Raw genomic sequence first — 22153 nt, forward strand, 5'->3', positions numbered from 1 at the left:
AAGCCTTGGCAGTCACATCTATACCCTAAAGCTGCCACCCAGTTAAAAAGCTACTCCAGCCTTACTGTCCTAATAAGAATACTGAGTGCCTTGAACAAACACCATGACCTCTTGGTACCTGTACTGCAAGTCATAATGCACAAGAGGAAAAGGAGACAAAGAGAAAGAAGGAAAGTGCCTACCTTTATGGGGATAAGGGGTGGGGTGTTAGGGGATGGTGGGAGGGAAACAGGGGGCATTGGTGGTGGGAAATGTACACTGTTAGAGGGATGGGTGCTGGATCATTGTAGGACTGAAACCCAATTATGAATAGCTTTGTAATGGTCTATCTCATGTATATTCAATTAAAAAATGTTTTAAAAGTGATGTGGAGTTCATGCCCACTTCAATCAGCTTAATCAATGGATGAATAAATAACAGCATTCCTACATTTAAAAAAAGAATGATTTTCTCTTTTCACTTCAATTTATCCTATTTCAGTAAAAACTCCCTATCTTACCCCACTTCCTTCTATACAAAAGTGATTAAATTTTTATTGTCCACCAACCAAAAAGTTTAAGACTTTATATTTTAGAGCAGTTTTGTTTTATATCAAAATTGAGAGAAAAACAGAAACTTTCCTGAGTGATGATTCTTCATTGATCTAATAGCTGTAAGTTTGTAGTTTACATTGTAGTTACACTCACAGTGTTATTGTATTATGGGTTGTACAAACATATAGCATGCATTATTAATATGTATTATGGGTTTCACAAACCTATGACATAGGGAAGAAAAAAATCTGCTTCTCCAAAATAATTCTTTAACCAAAGATTAGTCCCATAGGGAGAGCCCTAAGATCAAGAGAGAGATTATTTTTGAATGACCTGTTTGTGCAAGTTTCCCCCAGAAGAGTTTCTTCCCTATAAAAGAAGATACAATCAATAGAAATTAAATCATCATATTTCACTGTGCTGGTTTGTTTTTTCTATTTTGTCTTGGTTTGCTTTTTGTGCCATACCTAGTGGAGCTCAGGGATGACTGTTGGCTGTTTACTCAAGGATCACTCATGGTGGGGTGTCAAGGATGGAATCCCAGTCAGTCATGGGCAAGACAAGTATCCCAGCCACTGTATTATCTCTGGCCGGCCCCTTCCCTATGCTGTTTTGTCTTCGTTTTTAAACCACATCAGGCAGTATTCAGGATTTTCTCCAAATTCTGCTTGGGGTCATTCCTGATGGTGCTAAGATGACCAAGCAGTGCTGAGGGTTAAACCAGGGCCTATTGTGATTTTCTCTAGTAACCTACTTAGTGGACTCATTCTCATTAGCTAAACTACAAAAGAAGAATTATAAGACCAGAAGATGCCTTAATCAACTTTGCTTGTATTTTACCATTTGTACAGGAGGTATACATGTTATTAACATATTTATCATATCTTTCCTTTTAATAATCCCTTCTAAAACTTGTTCAAAGATTTGTCTGGCCTCTAAAAAACACAGAAGGTATATATCATTATAGCAATTACACAGATAATTTTCTACCTCAGTTGTCTAATTCTGCATCTCAGTTAATCTCTTCAGCGACAAACTTCTGAAAACCATTGTTCTTTTTGTTTTATTAATATTTATGCATTTTTCCAGTGTGTAATATTGTTGTGGTCATTCAGTGTAAAACATTGATTTTACACTGGTTTGATTTCTGTTACTTATTCTTATGTATTAAAAGTTTCTCCTGATAGAAAAAAAAAACTTAAGAAGACATTTAGTATGTTATGGAGGTCTCTTTGGAAAACGTATGCATTGGATTTCTTGTTGCAAAAGGGAATATGTATATGAGAGATGATGTTGGGAAGTAGAAGCTCAAATATCCAGGTAGAAATAAAAAGGGATTTCACTAAATTATTTGTATGAAAACAGGGATGGCAAAAAAGGTAGCTGAGATTGTGAGGACACGACATGAAAACAGCTCCAAGAGGAGACTCATAGTAAAAGTGAACTGAATTTGATGTGTTTGTAATATCACCTGTCCACTATAGCTGCTTTGGTGTCAAGGGTGAGTGGCAAAAATGGAGTATATTTATCAATTTAATCATATCCATTGGATGACTTGTATCACTGAAAGAGTGGCAATTGCACACACCAAGGTAATATCAGAGACAATACACTATTGTGGAGTTGGGATGATTGCGATGGGTCCTAGTAACTTGAGGACCTCCAGATGAAAAGTGTCAAATAGACTGTCATATGCATTGATCACTAGGGAAATAGTTCTGAACAGAAGATATGAAAATATAATTGAACGGCATTTGAATGAATATTGATTTAAAGACCAAATCTCTAGATTTCCTTTAGACAATCAATGTAAATAATATCCCAAGAGGACTATGTCAATGAGAAAAGAAATACTATTAGTAAATTGTAGCAGTTAGTATTAAAAAGGGGATCTTGAGAAAAAAAAACGTTTAGAAGTCATTTCCAGAGTGATGGGATAGCTAATATGTGCCAATGACTTAAGAGAGTCTGCAATTCTGGATAAAGAAGAAGAAATGACTGTATATGAGCAGATGGGAATGAGGAAATGAATAGATGGAGCACCTATAGTGATAGGGTTTGAAATTAGGAGTTCATCCACAGTCTCAATTAGAGCAAATTTATTCCCTCTGCTAATTTCTTTACATGCAATCTTGCATTTAATTCACACAACAGTTGATGAAGCAGATAATGTAATCCTAATTTTATAGCTAAAAGATGCAATAGTTCAACAGATTTATAGTCATGTAACTGTTAACAGTGAAACTCAGATTCAAGCCTAGAAATCTAATACTGGAAACTTTACTCTGAGTAACTAAGCTCTACTGTGCTACCAACTGACATGTCTTATTATTTTCAATGCAGCAATTGGTAGTTGTTTTTTTTCCCAAAATTTTCAGGCACACCAATATAGATTGTTTGAATATTGTTTAAAAGTGCACTTAGAATTGGGGCATAACAGATATTTCTGTCATTCTCAAATTTTTATTGCAAACAAGAAAATTCCTGTCAATTTTATCTAATACATTATACTACAGGAAAGAATCACTTAAGGGTTTTAGAGTAAAGGCAGGCCAAGTTGATTGTCCTTTCAAGCAGCAGTAGCAGATCAAAGGAACAAAGCAACGAATGACTATGTTTCCTGTTCCTAAGCATTAGATCATCATACATTTCTAATGATTAATGGGGGAAATTTTCAAGGTTATAAATATATGACACATGATGACCTTAATGAATCTGTATCAGTTTAATAATGCTTAGACTATACTTAATGCACGAGAAAGCAAACTATAGAAAATTTCCAAGAGGAGTCAGTCACAGATCCGGTGAGCAATTCCTTTAAACTTAGAGAAAAGGAGAATACTTTTCGCTCTGGGTATAGTAAATAAATAACAGTTCTTCTTATTTTTTTTTTAACATTTGAACAGCATCACGAGCACTCTAAAATCTTCTGTTTTGGTTCCATTGGCATAGGTTCCATTGTCTTAATAGGGATAATAATTATCAGCATAAATGATGCCTAGAAAAGTGCGAACCATTCATGTCCTCTGCATAAAACTGGCTGGCATAAAAACACATGAAGGGAGAAATATATATTACCATCATAATAAGCCTGTGCAACCAAAACTAGGAAATTTAGACAGTTTTGAGAAAATTGAATCTTGTATTCTTTGATCATGTAATTATTATTCTGTCAGCTTACTCTTTTGCAAAAATCGCTTTTGCAAAAATTACTTAACCAAGATGTTGCTTCTGCCAACAAATATCACCATAAAAACATTAATAATTTAGAAACCTCTATAATAAAAGTGTCCATTTTACTAAGTGCAAGAGGTGCCAAAACCTTCGTCCTCCTATCCTAAAAATTTTGTTTAAAATAATTCTAAACTCCAAGCAGGATATCAGAAAGAAAGGGGAATATATATTAAGGATCCCTTTTCTGGTATTTGAAATTATATAATCACCAATTCACCTACAACAAATTTAAGAAAGTGATGCTGTTTTTTTCTTTTTCTTTAATATTTTAATTGGATCACTGTGACTTACAGAATTACACAGCTATCACCATGACTGTCACCCCATTGCTAATCGATTTGTTCGAGTGGGCAACAGTAACGTCTCTCATTGTGAGACTTATTGTTACTGTTTTTTGCATATCCAATATGCCATGGGTAGCTTGCCAGGCTCTGCCGTATGGGTGTGATACTCTCGATAGATTGCCGGGTTCTCTGAGAGGGACAGAAGAATCGAACACGGGTTGGCCTCATGAAAGGTAAAAGCCCTACCGCTCCAGCCCATCACACAGCTATTAATTATTAAGTTTCAGGCATAAAATTTTTCAACACCCATCCCTCCACAAGTGTGGAAGTAGAGACCAATGTCACTAGTTTTCCTTCTGCCCCCCAGACTGTGTCTATGGCAGGTACTTTTCCCCTCCACCATTGTCCGAGTGTTCCCTTCCCTAACTTACCACCACACTCCCACCCCAGTGACAACCTTTCTACTGAAGACCAGTTCTGTTCTTTGTTTCTTTTGCCTCTGGGAATTTGATTTCCCTATGAAGTTTCTTTATATTCCACATATAAGAGAGGATTGTCTGTCTGTCCCTCTCCCTTTGACTAGCTTTTCTCAACATGATACTCTCTTGGTTAATCTATATAGGAGCAAAGTCATGACTTTATATTTTTCCTATGGCAAGTAAGTATTCTATTGTGTATATGTACCATAGTGTCTTCACTCAGTCATCAGTTCTGAGGCGCTTAGGCTGTTTCCATTTTTGGATATTGTGCACAGTGCTGCAATAAACATAGGGCGGCACCTGTCTTTTCTAAAGTAAGCTCTTGGGGTATATTCCAAGAATTAGAATTGTTAAGTTACATTGAAGCTCAATTCTTAATTTTTTTTTCTTTTTGGGTCACACCCAGAGATGCTCAGGGGTTACTCCTGGCTTTGTACTCAGGAATTACTCCGGGCGGTGCTTGGGGGACCATATGGGATGCCGGGGATGGAACCCGGGTCGGCCGCGTGCAAGGCTAACGCCCTACCCGCTGTGCTATCGCTCCGGCCCCTCAATTCCTAAATTTTTGAAGAATGACTACACTGTCTTCTAAATTATCTGGACAAGTTGAATCTCTCACCAACAGTGAATGAGGGTCTCTTTTTCCCCACCTCCAATCCAACACTGGTTGTTTTAACTCTTTTAGACATATCTTATCTTTCCTATGTGAGGTTATCACATTGTTTTTATCTCATTGTTTTTATTTGCATTTCCTGAACGATTGGTGATTCAGTACTTTTTTACATGCCTTTTGGAAATTTGTGTTTATTCTTTGAAAAAGTTTCTGTTCATCTCTTCTCCCCATATTTTGACAGGAATGCATTTTTTTCTTTGGAGTTCTCTATTAGTGCTTCATATATCTTGGATGGTAGTTCTTTAATAGATGAGTAGTGGGAAAATAATTTCTTCCAGTCTGTAGGCTGTCTTTGTATTCTGGTCATCATTTCCTTTGAGGTGCAGAAGCATTTTAATTTTCTGTCATCCCATTTGTTCACTTTTGCTTCCACCTGCTTGGTCAGTGGCATTTCATCCTTAAAGTTGCCTCTAGATTCAGTGCCATAGACAGTTATGCCTATATTTTCCTCTATGCATCTTACAGATTCAAGAATGATATGTAGGCCTTTAATCAATTTTTGAATTAACCTTTGAGCATGGCTTTAGAAAGATTTCTGGGTTCTTTTTATTATTATTATTATTATTATTATTATTATTATTATTATTATTATCTTACTATGGCTGACCAGGATTTTTTGGCACCACTTGCTCCACTTCATACTTTTTGCTCCTTCATCAAAGATTAACTGACCATATACCAGAAGGTTCATCTCTGGATTTTCAATTACATTACATTGATCTCAAGGTCTGTCCTTCTCCAATACAATGTCACTTTAATTGCTACCACTTTGCAGAACTGTTTGAAGTTGGAGAAAGTGATGCCTTCCATTATCTTTTCCCATGCATTTCTTCGGTTATTTTATTTTATTTATTTATTTTTTGAGGGGTATGTTTGTGTGTGGTTGGAGGGGGTGATTAATTGCTCTATATGAATTTCAGGTGTATTTAGCCTATTTATTTGAAAAATATCATAGGTATTATTTTAGGGACTGTGTTGAATCTGTGTAATGTTTGGGGGATTATTGCCATTATAATCATGTTTATTTTTCCAATCCATTGGCATAGGATCTATTTATCTATTTATATTTCCTTGTGTTCTCTTTTATTTCTTTAAGTAGTCTTTTGTAGTTTTCTTTGTGTAGGTCATTCACTATTATACTTAAGCATGTCCCGGAGGTACTTGATTTTCTGAGGCACAATAGTGAATGGGATTTTTAAAAATCTCTCCTGCTTTATTATTTGCACATAGGAAAGCCATGAATGTTTGCATGTTATTTTTGTAATCTGTTGCTTTACTACACAAATTTATAGTTTATAGAAATTTTTTGTCAAATAATTAGAGCTTTTTAGACATAGTATAATGTCATCAACAAACAGTGAGAGTAAACAACTTCCATTCCCATCTGAATGTCCTTAATATACTTTTGTTGCCTAATTGCTGTAGCATGTACTTCTATGCAGTGAATAGAAGTGGTGAGAGTGGGCAATGCTGACTTCTGTTCTGGCCTCACCTAAAGCAAATAGTTGGATGTCCCAATTAAGAACGAGCAGGGAGATAATGCTATTTTTTGATCAGATTTCTTTTTTTCTCTAGACTTTTATATTCTTATATGTTCAATTTTTAATTTAAATCTAAGCCCTATACTGACAGAATAAATTTTCATTTCTTAGTTAATATTTGAACCTTATTTTCCATAAAGTAAATTTTACTGTTTGGGTATAGCCCAAGGTGTGTTTTAGCCAGTATACTCAGTCTTGTGTCCAACACCACAGAAATACAGATATTTCACACTCACAAAATTCCTTGCATTTTTCTTTTATGATTAAATTCCCTCTCCATCTAGTCCCTGGAAAACACTGACCTTATTTCTGCTCCTATAATGTTGCTATCTTGTCATAATAAATGCAATTATGTAGAATAAATGGAAGTATAAGGACAACAGTCATTTGAGTCTAGATATTGTTACATGTAATAATGCATTTGAGATTAAGTCATACTGAAGTATCTATGTTCATTGTATTTTTATTTATGATTACTACTCCACTTAAAAGATTATCAGTATATTGATACACTCTATATTACACTATTGTAATGCTATAATGGCAGCAATATTAATGACTGCTGGAATTGTGAGTACTTAATTTTTTGTCTATGTTCTACTTCTATCAACATACTACTTCATTTAATTCCTTCAATATGAGAATTTGGTAATATCAAAATTCTATTCATTAGAAGAGAGAAAATGGACATAATATACTAAGTTAATTCCATAGAAACACAGTTTATAAATGTCATAATCTTCATTTGAATATTGGCAGTCAAACTTCAGAACCTATCATTATAACCAGTATCATTAACTGCTTTCTGGCAATAGCTATAAATTTCTAGGCATTTATTATTGGTCCAGTAAACATTACCTTAATTTATGTTCACACAACTGCAGATAGGCTGGAGATAATTAGGTTTGCAAACTATGAAACATGCTCCAAATCACCCTCATAATATTACTTAATTTGCACAAATCATGTAAACCAGGTCGCAGTACCTTTTATTCTCCCCCATTTTTAGTGGGAGAGCCTGGCAAGCTACCCGGGCTGTATTCAATATGCCAAAAACAGTAGCAACAAGTTTCACAATGGAGACGTTACTGGTGCCCACTCGAGCAAATTGATGAACAACAGGATGACAGTGCTACAATGCTACATTTTTAGGGGTTTTGGAACCACATTTGGCAGTGCCAGGGTTTACTCCTGGGACTGCACTCAGTGACCACTCTTGAAGAGCTCAGGAGACGATATGTGGTGATTGGGACTGAACTCAGGCCATTGCAGGCATGGTCAACATTCCATTGGCTGTACTATCTCTCTATGCCTGGTCCCCATTCATTACATTTTTATTGAGGCACCATGACTTACAATGTCTTACATCTCAGCATTTAATTTGTATTAATTTTAATTTGCCTTTTCTTATGACATTGCATTTCCAAATTATCTCAGCATACGTAGACACTCAGTAGTTGGAAAAATTTGGGGGACGTGGCTTTGTAACATCATCCAAGCTTTAGTGCTAAAAAATATATGTGTTACAAAAACAACATGATCTCCATCTTGACATGATTAACAGGGTAAAGATATTTTCCTTTCCACTGCGTTTATATTACAAATAATGTCATAATACATATTTAAAGAAAAATTATGCATAGATAAGAAATCTCAAATATAGAACTAAATGTACAAAGGTTTTATACATTTTAATTATCTTCACTATACTAAGATTCTAGATAATATACCATTTTTATTGAGGTATAGAGCATAGAAAGTAAATTTGAGCCTGAGAGTTGAAGACACTGCTGTAACAATAATCTTGGGGAGACAGATGTGTGAAATGAAAGTGTAAGAAAAAATCTAGAAACTCTTCTAGCTGATATTGCAGGAAAAAAAATTCCCTTAGACATTCTGGTAGTCCTTTAGATAATTAATTTCTCAATAAGTTTTAATATAAAAATATATCCTTTATAATCTTGCCTACTTTTTCTTGGGCTAATTTGCTGGATGTAGTTATGAAATAGGGAAGAATGTGTGTAAATAGAGGCTATATATCTTTACTAAGCTCCCCTAAATATTCTGGCTATACCTCAAGTGATTCCTAATTAATTCTCTCTATGTTTGAATTAGGATGGTAGCGATAGCACAGCGGGTAAGGCGTTTACCTTGCATGTGGCCAACCCAGGTTCCATACCTCCATCACTCTCCGAGAGTCCAGCAAGCTACCGAGAGTAAACTGCCCGAACAGCAGAGCCTGGCAAGCTACGCATGGCGTGTTCAATATGCCAAAAACAGTAACAAGTCTCACAATGGAAATGTTACTGGTGTCCACTCGAGCAAATCAATGAATAACAGAACAACAGTACTACAGTGCTACAGTGCTATGTTTGAATTATAAAAGCTAAGTCTCTAATAAAAGATGTGTTGAGGTGAGGCTGAGTCAGAGTCAGTCTTATTCTGAGACAAGGATTATAAGAATGCTCCTAAATCTTCATACACATAGTTTCAGTAATTTGAAATTTTCAGATCAATGTAAAGGTGATTTGCTTTCAGATAAATGAGTTATATTGTCTTTAAGACAATGAATTAAGGAAAGATTACTGCAACCAGTTATTAATCTGAAAAATATCATAGTCTATCCAGTTATAATAAACTAACTTAGTACTAGTTTATTCATTCTTTGTTTTTATGTTTGATTATTGTTAGTAATGCTTTTGTGAATCAGAGTGTGCATGCATCTCATTGAAGGTCCCCTTTTGAATTCTTTAGTTAAATACCCTGTAGCAGAGATTTTATATCAGATGTTGATTCTGTTTTTACTTTTTGAGATAGAGCCACTAAATCTCTATAAATTTCTATAAAAATGAACCCATAGGCTTCAAGTACTCCACCTTCTCATGAATGTTTACTTATTTTAATTACAGTGGCCATCTTCAAGATTGTGAGGTATAGTTCAATTTTTTAAAATTATTAATTATATGCTGGGGTTTGAGAGATAACTGAGAAGATAAGGACTTGCCTTGTGCATACCCTACCCAGTATTGATTCCTGTACCCAATATTATGCCTAAAGATCTGCCAGGAATGATTCCTTAGTTCAGAGCCAGGAGTAAGACCTGAGTACATCAGGAATTAGACCAAAAATTAATAAATAAAATTCGGAATTATATAAAATTGAACCACATAACTTTCTTGGTTTAGATTATTTTTGTTAATTATAAATGTGATTTTGCACATATGACTAACTACCTCTCTTTGTTTATCTAAGGCATTAAATCAGAAAAATAAACATCCTAAAGTAAAAGAGTTTTTAAAAAATATTGTATGGAATTTGTATGTGATAAACAGCTATATACCTATAAGAATAAATAAAAATGATTACATCTGATAAATATTATATATGATTATTTTTTATATACATCAAAGTTATTAGCTAAAGAAAACAGATTATTTACGGCAACTAACCTTAAGGAAAGGCAGGAAGAGGGATGGAGTCTTATCACACAGATTACCCCGTTAGTATTAACGTTTTATCCTCCTGGAGTTTGATTTTTTCATTTAAATTGGGGGAGAAGCTGAAACTAGTATAAATTAAGTTTTCTTGGATCCTTGCATGAGCATTTCCATTTGGTCTCATTGTTTGCTCTGTCTTCTTTCCTCCTTCCTCCCTTCCTCCTTTTCTCCCTTCCTTCCTTCCTCCCTTCTTCCCTTTCTCCCTTCCTCCTTCCTCCCTCCCTCCATCCCTCCCTTCCTTCCCTCCCTCCCTCCCTTCCCTCCCTCCCTCCCTCCCTCCCTCCCTCCCTCCCTCTCTTCCTTCCCTCCCTCCCTCCCTCCCTCCCTCCCTCCCTCCCTTCCTTCCTTCCTCCCTCCCTTCCTTCCTTCCTTCCTCCCTTCCTTCCTTCCTTCCTTCCTTCCTTCCTTCCTTCCTTCCTTCCTTCCTTCCTTCCTTCCTCCTTTTCTTCCTTTTTCCTCCCTTCCTTTCTTCCTCCCTTCCTCCCTTCCTCCCATCCTTTCTTCCTTGCTTGCTTTCTGCCGATATTGTGGATGAATCCCTTCTTGTACAACAGAACACTCCTGCTGTTTTTTTTTTCCACTGGGTCAGAACCTTGCATTCAGACAGGTACTGTGTGAAGAGCCGAGCCAGTGTATTGATGAGTACTGGTGGCAGATTCCTCAGGTGTTTGGGTCTGACCTTGTCTGGACTGGGTGCTGTATTCATCTTTACCGACGAAATGGCGTGTCGGATTTTGGAAGGGAGGACATTGGGGACATATCGATCCTGTGGAATTTGGTATGTGGGCAGGTGGATGTGGCTATCGAAGAGATCCAAGTAGAAGTCTTGATTAATCCTCTCCATTGCCCTTCTGGAAGATGTGATAGATCCATCCAAACGTCAAAGGGCAGTCATCTTGGTCTTGTAGTTGGTGAAAGACAGGCGAGTGTTGCAAATACTTTTTCCAGCTTCTGCCACATTGGCCTACACTGCTGCTCTTCTCTCCTTGAGGTCTTCCTTTATTGCTTCTCTGCACAGCTTTGTGAGCTCGAACGTTAGCTTGTGGTTGTCTGAGGCTCATGCCAAACCACATTTGTGAATGAGCTCAAGAGTTTCCGAAGACAGGCGTCAGAGTGACTTTCCTGCTCTCGGCATTCTTTGTGCAGTCATGGAGGTGCTGAACCAGTCGATTGTATTCCTTGTCGATGTTGTCAATGACAGCATCTTCCCACTTTGCCTCAATAGTGCCAAAGAGCTCCCAGTCGGTGGTCATTCTGGGAGTTCTTTCCTTAAACTTATACTTTTCAGACCTTTCTCCCCACTCTGTGAAGTAGAATTTTGTACGAAGGAGGCGGTGTTTCTATCCCGTTTGGAATTTTGGGACAACAGCGACATTGGTCAGGTAAAACCTTCAATTTATTATGATGTAGTCAATTTCATTGTGGAACTGTCCACTGGGAATGACCCATGTCCAATGTTTAGATTCGACCTTCTGGAACTGTGAGTTACCATAGGTGGTCTTTGTCGACATGATGCACTCAGACAGTCTCTCATAGATGCATAGATAAGAAACTTTAAATATAGCATTATATATATAAATTTTTATTTTAGTGATTCAAGAGCAGCTAATTTAACTGGTCACACATGCTGTTAAGAATAGCATGGCATGCTTTATAAATTAATTTACTCTTAAAAATAGCTGTCAATAGCAGCTTGATGCAAAAGAACTATTTTCAAATTTCGTTGTCAAAAACAAAAAGAGCTAAAGTCTTAAATTGATCATCAGAAACATGTTGCTGTGGCATGAGCAAAGTAATCCTGGGATTTCAAGGTTTAGCAAGTGGATCCCACCTTCCCTCTCCCTGATGTCTTTGTAAAAAGTTCTTTGTCTCCCTTAGTATCACACACACCTCTTAGTCTATAGCTATTTTCTTATAAATTTCTCTGTTGTTATTGGCAATGCCCCTAGGCAAAATTTGACACACAGTGTAATCCAATGAACTAGGTTTTACCTCTTTTACTGAGATAGTTTTGGTTTGGGGATTTTTTTTTTTCTTTTATAGTTTTGAGGGTCACAGCCAGCCGTGCTCAGTGCTTATTTTTGTCAGGGATTACTCATGGCATGCTCTCTCATGCCAGGCTTGGAGGACCTTACCTGCTCTACTGTTCCTTTGCCCCCCTGAGATAGTGTTTATGTTACCACTACTGGGGCTTCTCTGAACTTAATTGTCTCTGGATGATTTCATCTGATAAACCCATGGCCTGTGATTTAGTTTTTCCCCTTTGAAGCTTCATGTCACTTTTTCTTTGCTTAACATGAAAATATCCATTTGGGAATTCCCGTCCTTAAGCTCAAATTGTTTCATCTTCTATTTCAAATAAGTGAACTTCTTTGGAGACAGTTGCAGATTGTGTTCTCATAAACTTCCTCTACCCTTGGGAAAGTCCTTTGGGATGCTGATGTTCTGGAGCTAGAGATGCAGCGTCTGCTCTGCGTTGCTTATAGGGACACTATGGCTTTAGGAAAAGGTAGTAGTTGAGAACACAATAGCTTCTGGCATTCTCAGATAGACTTTTTTTTTTACTGTGGAAATTCTGCCTTGTAGATGAGCTGCCTCAAGGCATTTGGGAACTGTTATCCTTAGCTTTTTTACCTAGTATAAAACTTTGACTCTTTTTTTGAAGGAAGGATGCTATCATGTGTGCTGATATGGTAGTGATCCTGATTAACCACAAATTAATTTGAAATTAAGTAAGTTATCAATTAAAATGACCAATTGTTCATGAGGACACTGATAAAGAAAGAGATAGCACTGGACTTGAGTGACAAGGATAAAATAAAGATTTGGGCCAAAATGAAACTGGCATATGGCCTCGATAACACACCTCTAAAAGTAGTATTAATATAGAACTTGTTTCAGTCTATCTGAGAAGTTTTGGACTCTGAAAGCAGTATTAGTAGGAACTTGAATTCAGTCTCTCTGAGATGTTTTGGCTTCAGATGCCAAGATCTCTGATGCCTTCTCTTGATTCTGGCAATCGCTGCTACCCTGGGACCTAGTGTAGCCTGTGAAGTTTGGACTGCTGATTTCCACAGATTTTCATGTTGATCTTCTGAACGTCACTTGAGTGATTTGTGAATTCCCCCTCTGATTACCAGTTGGAAGAGTATGCTATTATTCTTGTCACTCAGATTTCCCATGTTCCTGGAGTGAACAGATACCACTGGGCTACACTAGCAAGCCACAGGGACGAATGGAGATGTTGCTGGTGCCTCCTTGAGCAAATCAAAGATCAACAGAATGACAAGTGATACAGATTTCTCTCAATAAATAATACTGTATTTCTCATTGATTCGCTTGGGTTATAAGTGCAAACCTCTCTACCCAGGTAGAGGTTAGCAAGTTGAGGGTCAAACTTCCTCTTACAAAGAAACATTCTTAGTCACACACACCAAGAATATATGTTTGGTAATTTGCAACATTCGAGGAGGATGAAATAAAAACACCAACAGTGGAGAAATAGCCTTTGAATCATTTTTTATTTTTGATCAAACATTTCTCTTTTTCTTGATCATGTGCCTCCAACAAAGACTATCCACGATACTGAGCTAGAAACACTATGTTGAGGTCATAGTCTAGAGATTATTCCTGAGATTTTTTTTATTTTTTCCATTTTTTTATTCTTTTTTCTACTCTGTTTCAATCCTATTCCACCATTTTTGGAACTATCAATTTTAAAGGTTGTGTGGAATCATGAAAAGCCTTACATAGCCAAAACCATATTGAAAAATAAGAAACTCTCACTCAGCATCTCACTCAGCATCTCACTAACTTGAATCTATGATATAAAGCCATAGTTTTCAAAATACAATGGTACTGGAACAAAGAATGACTCTCTGATCAATGGGTCAGAATAGACTATCCAAGGATTACTCCCCATGTACATTGTCAGCTAATTTTTGACAAAATATCTGAGAACATGAAATGGAATAAACACAGCCTTTTCAACAAATGGTGTCAAGAGAATTGGATAAGGGCCTGCAAAAAAGTTAAAACTGGATCAATATCTCACACCTTACACTAAGATCAACTCAGAGGATCGAAGACCTTGAGATCAGACCTGAATCTATAAAGTACATTGAGGAAAATGTAGGCAGAATGCTCCAAAACCTGGACCTCACATGAGTCTTCAGCAATATGATGCCATTGGTAAAGGCTACTGAATCAAAACTAAACAGAATGTGCCTACATTAAATTTAAAGGTTTCTGTGGCAAAAGAAACCCAGGCTAAAACTGAATTACAGCTGAGAGGGAAAAAAAATATTTGCACTCAACACATCAAAAAAGGGTTGGTATTGAGAATCTATAAACTCCTGAAGATCAACAACCAAAAAAATCTAAAATCCCCATCAAAAAGTGGGGAGAAAAAATAAACAGACACTTCTCTGAGGAAGACCAACAGGCACATGAAAAAATGCTCATTATCATTTATTAGGGAAATCCAAATCAAAATGGCAATGAGATAGCATTCTATTTTCTTCTTTAAAATTAAATCATTGTTTTTATATTCATTTGGGGAGATGCCAAATGGTGCTCGTGAGTACTCTAATTTCCAATAATGACTCTGAACCAATTGGATTGTAATTCAATGTAAGGACCCGAGGAAGCAATGCTGCTCAGGCTCTGTGTTGCTGGGGATACCTGACCAATCCCACACATTATACTTTTAGCATCACACATGGCAGTTCTCAGGGCCTCTCTGGCTATAACTGGCAATGCGTGTGGTACCCTGTGGTACCAGGAATCAAGTACACATTTGGTACATTAGGCCTTAGCCGCTCCTATCCCTAAACCACTTTTAAAACAAATAACAAGTGTTGCTATATTTTATATATTAAAACAATTTCTTAAAAACATCTCTTTTTCCTTATATGTCTAGCAATTATTTTTTTTATTCAGATAACCTATCAGAACTCAGTTATTAGAGAAATTTGACTTAATCCATCTGAATTTAAATTTTAAAATTGATTGACATATATGAAATAATTGTTTTAGAACAGTGGGCAATATTGCTGCATGACTGTGTTCATTGTAAATTAGGGAATATTAAGATGAATCTTATAATTCCCAGATTTCTTAACCAGGTACACTTAAAAAATACAATGAGTCTAAGAACAAAGGAAAATTGTAGCCATTTCTCTGACTCTGATAATAATTCTGGATATCAGGTGTTTGGAAATAAAGGTGCTACAGATGACTCCTTTAGTTTGAACACGAAGTTGCAAATATGTAAGCTAAAATAACATGAAACTAGACTGGTAGCTTAGGGAAGTAAAGAATATAAAAGTTCAGGGCTGGAAAGATAGCACATCGGATAGGGCATTTGCCTTGCACGCGGCCAACACGGGTTCGATTCCCAGCACCCCATATGGTCCCCTGAGCACCGCCAGGGGTAATTTCTGAGTGCAGAGCCAGAGTAACCCCTGTGCATTGCCGGGTTCGACCCAAAAAGTAAAAAAAAAAAAAAAAAAGTTCAGTCAATTCAACTCTTCTATTGGTGGGAGCTTATTAGTGCTTCACGGTGAGACAAAAGAACTGAGCCATAGAGAAACTGAATGAAGTAATTGTGCAAATAAATAGCACAGCTGAGGACCATTCCAGATCATGTAACTCCAATAGACAAGCACCTATTGAAAAAATACTGTTTTGTTAGGAGTGTATAAGAAGTTACAGCATTTAGGGGTAATAGGTAATTATTGGTTCTAAGGTATGTCTCCATTTTCTGAATGTTGGAAAGATATCATGGGAGGTGCCTGTGAAATTATCTTTAGGCAAATGCTTCACACATCGAACACTCAGACATAATTTCAAGCTGAGTCTACAATGAGTTTGTGAATCTTCTGAAATTCTCTCAGCATCTTTCTTCTCTGGGAAGTTAATTGTGTTCCAGAGTGACCAGCCAGTACAGGTAAAGTGAAATATAAAATTAGTGACCCTGAATTTGAGTAAGATTTCCTTCTCAGTACAAGAGAAACTTAACATCATCCATGGTTGAGTTTATGTGTGCTTTGAGGCTTCTATATTAATTAACACAAGGGCTTAGAAATTTTATGTCAGGAAGTGAGAGGCAAGAGGAACAATGTAGAGAGGTGGGAGGAAGAAAAGAAGAGGATATGCTAAGTCGATGTGTATGAGCAAGGATCTGAATGAGTATTTACATAGAGATGCACAACATATAATCACCCTGGAAGGAAGACACTCCTGTGGAACCCATGAAGACTCACATGTCAATATGGTTATAGGATCGTTGGGACTCCAAGCAGGTGAGGTTTCATTTTAATTCTGGGTGGTTGTAGCCACTCAGAATGCGTATCGGTCATTGTGTTTGAATGTTCTCTGGTTAAAACATGAGATGTCTTGACAGTTCTGAGGACTCTCTCTTCCAGCATTCTTAGAAATATTGCATACGCATCTTTTCTTATTTGCATGTGATGTATTGATCTGTTTGTTAGCTAAATCTCATGCTGGAGATGGGATGAGAAATAACCCTTGCTACCTTCTATAAGAATGGAGTATACTGCAACCTATTTGATTTTCAAGAGAGCATTATGATAGTCCCAAAATAAATTGAAATGGCTTCATGCATATGATTTTCTTTAGATATACTTATCATTTACTACACACTTCTTTAAGCCATGCACTTAGCTAAATTACTTTTATATATATTATTATAAAATTTAACCTAATATAATTTAAAGTACATTTATATTGTCCTGTGTGTGCTTTCCAATGAAATAATAAAAGAATTAGAGAACTGGAGTCACTTTCTTTAAATATCATATAGTTTATATATGGTAAAAAAATCGTTAAGATTCTTATTTATCTATCAAATACACTGCTTCAGTGTTTATGAAAGCTCAAAGTATTTGGAAGTTTTTTTGAAGTAGGAAAGTAGACAGGGAAGTTCCCAAGGCAATGCAATTCCTAGGATGTAATAAAACCAGTAGCCTAACTATACAAGGCTTGTTAAAACTTTTACCTGGCTGCCAGCAACAGACACAGAGAGGGCTGGACACCCTTCCCCCCGCCCTCCCCCCCCCCCCCCCCCCCCCGCACAGAAGCTCCAGAAGGTACAAAAGGCCAGGAACGGAATTTCAAAGAAGTCCATTGGTCACTTCCAACTCTATCCCCTTGACAACCTCCCTAGCAATCCACTTTTACCTAGGTAAAAGCCCCATGTGGGGCAGGTTGGGAAAACTCTGTAAAATCACCTTAAACAAAGGAGGGGTGCACATATGCTCCCCTAGCCCATCTGCTGCTTGTGCCCACATAGCTGAGTACGTGTGTTGCTCACATATCCCCTGTTGAGATGTGAACTTTCATGCTTTCATATCTAATGCTGGGATGTGTATAGAGTCTCTGCCATTGGAGAAGCCCACATTCTCTCTCTCTCTCTCTCTCTCTCTCTCTCTCTCTCTCTCTCTCTCTCTCTCTCTCTCTCTCTCTCTGTCTCTCTGTCTCTCTGTCTCTCTGTCTCTCTCCCTCCCTCCCTTTCTCCCTCCCTCCCTTCCTTCTCCTTCCTAAAATCCTCCAAATAAAATGTTTTTACTTCACTGCTCCTCTAATCCTGAAATTCGTTCCTGAGAAGCAAGACAAAGAACCTACAACCCCAGAGTAAGGCTAGGACTGTCTTTCCAGACTTTGTCAATCCTAATTCTTACCTTCCTAGCTGGTCCTGGGGTGATAGAGACAGATTGAGAGAAAGTGACTGTCTCCCTTGTCTCTGCTTCACATAAGCCACCCCTGGCGGCCCACCAATTTCAGTTTCAGAGTTTAAAGCTTGCTGAAGATTGTTTTTAAATGTACATAAATGATACTTTTTATTATTTTTCTCTTAATAAAACAAGAAAGCTAATATAACAAAACAGTATTTCTATCATATGAGTTAATGAAAAATAAAATCAGGTTTTATTGTTATATATGACTCATCCATAAAAACTCTATGTATTCAATAAATTCTTTTCAGAGATATACCAAAGAAGGAAGGAAGTCAATGTGAATGCAAATTGAATAATCTTGGTTTTCACATATTATATAGGAAATGACAAATCAGAAATAGGGTATTAACCATGTGAAGGGATATTTAACTCTAAATTTTATACCCTCTTTCTGAGTGACTTAGGGGGTATGTTTCTTCCCTTTTGATATTAGTGTAATCACATGTGAAGTGGGCAATTTAAAGTTATTTTTGTTTCAGGAAAAAATGAACAGCAAATTTAACTTATTTGAAAAAATTAAACTCAAGAACACATGAGGATATGTGTAATACAAAAGTCATCTTGGGCCTCTATAAATTTATTTATATTATCAGTTTGCATGGAAACTCTGCAGACAAAATTATCTGTAAGTAATGAAAAAATATCAGAATAATCTCAAAAACAAAACTGAATGGGATATTGTTAGCAGTACAGTCTTAGATGATTAGTAAACATTATTTTCTTTTTGAAATATAACTCAAATACTAAATTCAAATTTGTTTAATAAAGAATATTCCGAGTACTAAAATATTATTAAATTAAAGATAAGGGGCCCTGAGTTGAAACTCAGGTAAAATGACCACAGAATCTTAACAGCAATGTTATTGCTTTGACTGCCAAGATTCCACCACATAATATAACAGGATATTAAGGTGTCAGACAACACAGAGACCGGGACAATATGAATTGAATCCCATAGAGTCCTGTTAACACAATAGTATTTAGATAAACACAATTTTAAATATTAAACGTGGAACTCAATTTTAACTTGCACATGGAATTTAAAATTTCTGTTTAGAAAGAAAATCTTTTACCTCAGACTCTGAGCAACTTGAAAATATGAACTTATATCAAGTGATTGTAATACAGGAGTAGGAATTCTTTTAGATAAAGTCGAGACAGAACCATAACATTTTAACAGATAGCAAAGGCTTAAGGCTGGGAGGCAAAACATTTGGGTAAGCTTGTCATCAGCAAATACCTACTAATAAAATTTAGTACCCAAAGGTACACAACCTTGTATTATAAAACTAAAGCTTATAATTTGTGAACTGATAAAGTAGCAAATTGTAAAGCAATTTTGAGGATGGCCTCATACTCCCTTGAAAGACTGAACTTAAGAAAACCATTACTGGCAATTGTATGCAGGGTTTATCACTAAAGAATCCCGCTCACACATGCAGACAAAGACATCTGTAAGAGTGTTTAGCATATTTAAATTAAAGCAATCTAGAGTCCTATCAATAGTAGAATAGATGATTTATAGTATGAATGAAACACTATTCAGCAGAGAAAACAATTTAAGTAGAACATTATTCAAGATTGGGTTCTCTATAAAAGTGACTGTGAATTATACATTGACCTTAGGAAACTTATTAGGAATTGCTCTTAGGAACAATATCTAGGAGGGAATACATGAATCAAGGCTGGACAAAAGTTATTCTGCTATAATGCTGTCACCAGAAAGACCTTCATTAATACCATGGTGACAGATTTTCAAGGTCATCCAAAATACTGGCAGAAGGGAACAGGACCTTTGTACTTTAATTGACCAGTCATTGTATAGTTGATTTCAGGAAGATAAACCCTGGGTCATGGCTGATCTCTTTTACTGAGGGACATTTCTAGAGAGATATATGCTTATAGAGGGTCTTAGCTACCAAAAAGTATCATGCCTTCACGGCAGAGCCTGGCAAGCTACCCGTGGTGTATTCAATATGCCAAAAAAAGTAACAATAAGTCTCACCATGAAACGTTACTGGTGCCCACTCGAGCAAATCAATGAGCAATGGGATGACTGTGACTGTGACTGTGACCTAAAAACATTCAAGAGCCTTCAAACTCAACTTTTCTGAGACTGGCTCAATTTTGAGAATTATGAATAAAGTCTGTGAAGCAAAAATAAGCATATAGAATAGACATATATCAGCATGATCTTATTTACTAGCCTTGCATCATTGTGAAGAACAAGTTGTTTAAGAACATGCAAAAATACAATGCATAAGAACTATGTAACATTTTATTTTGTTTGTTTTGCTTTTGGGGCCATACTTCATGCAGCTCAGAGCTTATAAACTGGCTCTGTGTGTAGTCCATCCTATTGATACTCAGAAGGCCATATAAAGTGCCAGTGTGAGAGGGCCAGCCACAAGCAAGGCAAGTGCCATATCCTCTGTATTATTTGCACACGAGCACACACACACACACACACACACAAACAGTTAGGGAACCAGAGAGACAGTACAGAGGGTAAGGTGCTTGCTTGCCTAGCATGCAGCCAACCCTGGTTCAATCCCTCCCATCTCATTTGATCCCCAAGCCAGCTAGTAGCAATTCCTGAGCACAGAGCCAGGAGAGAACTCCAAGAACTGCCAAAATGTGACCCCCTCAAAAAAATATTTACATGACTTGTTAGGCATTTATGTGTAAAAAACACACCTACAAATATAAATATAACAAAATATATGTAAGTATAACAAGTTCAATATCATAATTATTGATGAGTACAAAAAAAGAATCTATTAGCAGGCAATTTGTAGGTTCACAGTTTGTAGATGACACATTTGGCAATTATTATTCTTTATAATTGATAATATGCTTTACATAACTTACAAAAAGATATCAACAATTAAATATTCAACAATTAAAATATGTAGAATACAATTAGAACCTATCACAATCTATCCATTCACTGCATAGGAATAGACATATATGAATATATATGCATAACTTATTCAAAGTTTAATTTTCATTCTATATGACAAGAGAGAGTTAAGGGAGATAGTAAAATAAGGTTTGGTTGCTGCTCTAAAAGCAGTTAAGTCTAGTTGGGAAATAATGCACATACAGAACTCAAGATATTAATGACTTGGTATTTATAAATAGAAAATGCATTGTAAAGATGCAACTTTGGAGGTAGTGTTTATATAAACTATCTCTCAGATTCCCAAATGTATGAGACAAGAGCATAGAAAAAAATTATCATGTCTCCTTCAATTTATTTCCCAGATGCAGAGTCATCAATTAACTTGACAAGTGCCACTTGGATATTTACTATTTCAAACTATCCCTACAATGCCTGCAATTCTTCACCGAGTCAATTTCATTACTGGTGTGTATTTTGCTAAGTATATCATGTCCTCTTCTTAGAGGTATATCAGTGACAAGAACTATATTAGTCAATTGTTATAACTTGTATAATATAAATATGTTGCTATTTTATACTCCCCAAATAATATAGGAAAATTAAAGGGATGACTCCAGAACAGATATTCTTCCTGACAAAATATTCAAGTGAGTAACTGTGTGAGTAATTGTGTGAAAACTCTGTTCCTTGGCAATCACTTTTATAGCATTGCATAGATAAAATTTACTCCCCACCTTAGGAGAATAGCTGGAATCCCAGGGCAAAAATACTAGTTTTAAAATATCTGGGGCTGGAGCGATAGCACAGCAGGTTGGGCATTTGCCTAGCACACAGCTGACCTGGATTCGATTCCCAGCATCCCATAAGGTCCCCTGAGCACCACCAGGAGTCATTCCTGAGTGCAGAGCCAAAAGTCACCCCTGTGCATTGCCGGGTGTGACCCAAAAAGCAAAAACCATAAAATAAATTAAAAATAAAATATCATAGCTTGAACTCGGACTCTGAGGAAGATTGTGTTATGATACCATTAACTGTCATTGAAGATTATTGTTCCTGACCCTAAACCAAGCCAATAACACCAGGGTACCTCAAGTGGAGCAGGTGCAGTCTCCCTGCCTTCTCCAGATGGCATCCCAGGGACCATGAGCTTCTACAAACATGGCTCCAGTATGTGGGTACCAGAACTATTTCTCTGAACCACATGGGGGGCACCGGGCAGTTCCATCCTGGCCTCCAGACTGCTCCTG

The sequence above is a fragment of the Sorex araneus genome, chromosome 11, assembly GCF_027595985.1.
Source record: "Sorex araneus isolate mSorAra2 chromosome 11, mSorAra2.pri, whole genome shotgun sequence".
Lineage (NCBI taxonomy): Eukaryota > Metazoa > Chordata > Mammalia > Eulipotyphla > Soricidae > Sorex > Sorex araneus.